At 30.7% G+C, this 1,543-nt stretch overlaps 1 pseudogene; it reads right to left on the reverse strand.

The window, feature by feature from the left end:
• Positions 1-578: 578 nt before the first annotated feature.
• LOC111746964 lies at positions 579-696 on the reverse strand (annotated as a pseudogene).
• Positions 697-1,543: the final 847 nt, after the last annotated feature.

The following is a 1,543-nucleotide window of genomic DNA, read 5'->3' on the forward strand; positions in this document are numbered from 1 at the left end:
TGCCATTGATATTCTGATAGGGATTGCATTGAATCTGTAGTTGCCATGGGTAGTATGGACATTTTAATAATGTTCATTTTTCCTATCCATGAGCATGGTATATCTTTCCATTTACTTGTGTTTACTTCAATTTCTTCCTTCAGTGTCATAGTTTTTGAATACAAGGATTTTGTGTACCTCTTTGGTGAAATTTATTTCTAGGTATTTTATTCTTTTGATGCAACTATAATGGGATTGTTTTCTTAATTTCTGTTTCTGATAGTTTGATATTAGTGTATATAAATACAATTAATTTTAAATATTAATTTTGTATCCTGCTAATTTACTAAATTCATTTATCGGTTCTAATAGTTCTTTGGTGGAATCTTTAGAATTCTCTCTGTATGCTATCATCTGTAAATAATGTCATCTGTAAATAATGTCAGTTTAATGTCTTCTTTTCCAGTTCAGAAGTCTTTTCTTTCTTTTTATTTGTTTGTTTCTTTTTATTTGTTTGTTTGTTTGTTTGTTTATTTTGGTTAACCTCACACTTTGCAAGGACCTTCTCAGCTTACAATTCCTTATTTTTTTATTTTTTACGCCTACAGCACCTGGTCTTCCTAGGTGGTCTCCCATCAAGTACTAATCAGGCCCGACCTTGCTTAGCTTCTGAGATCAGATGGGATTGGGCTTGTTCTAAGTAGCATGGATGTAGACAGAAGTCTTTTCTTTTTATTGTCTGATTGCTGTGGCTAAAACTTCCAATTATTTGTTAAATAAAAGTGATGAAAATGAACATCCTTGTCTTGTTCCTGATACATAAAAAGCTTTCAGCTTTTCACCATTTAGTATAATATTAGCTGTGGGTTTGTCATTTGCAGCCTTTATTATGTTGAGATATATTTATGCTAGCCCCATTTTGCTGAAATTTTTTATCATAAGTGTTGAATTTTGTCATATTTTTTTTCTGCATCTGTTGGTATGATCATATCATTTTTATCCTTCATTTTGTTTATGTGGTATATCACATTAATTGATTGTGAATACTACACCAACCTTAAATTCCAGATTTAAATTTCTCTTGATCACGGAACACAATATTTTTAATGTATTGCTGGATTTTTTGCCAATATTTTATTGAAGATTTTTGTATCTATGCTTATCAGGGATATTGGCATGTAATTTTTTTTTCTTTGGTTTCTATATCAGGGTAATACTCAACTGGTATAAAGAGTTTGGGTGTTTTCCTCCTCTCTAACTTTTTGGAGTAGTTTTATAAGGATAGATATTAATTTTATTTTGAACGTTTGGTAAAATTCACCTGTAAAGCCATCCGGTCCAGAAATTTTGTTTGTTGAGAGCTCTTTGATTACTAGTTTGACTTTGTTAGCAGTTATTGATCTGTTTTTTCTGTGTTTTCCTGATTCAGGCTTGAAAAATAGTATATTTCTAGGAATTTATTTCTTCTAGATTGTCCTGTTTGTTGGCATATGATTTTTGTAGTATTTTCTTATAATCCTTTTTATTTCTGTGGTGTTGGTTGTTACTTCTCCTTTCTCACTTC

The sequence above is a fragment of the Pteropus vampyrus genome, unplaced genomic scaffold (assembly GCF_000151845.1).
Source record: "Pteropus vampyrus isolate Shadow unplaced genomic scaffold, Pvam_2.0 Scaffold206, whole genome shotgun sequence".
NCBI classification, from domain to species: domain Eukaryota; kingdom Metazoa; phylum Chordata; class Mammalia; order Chiroptera; family Pteropodidae; genus Pteropus; species Pteropus vampyrus.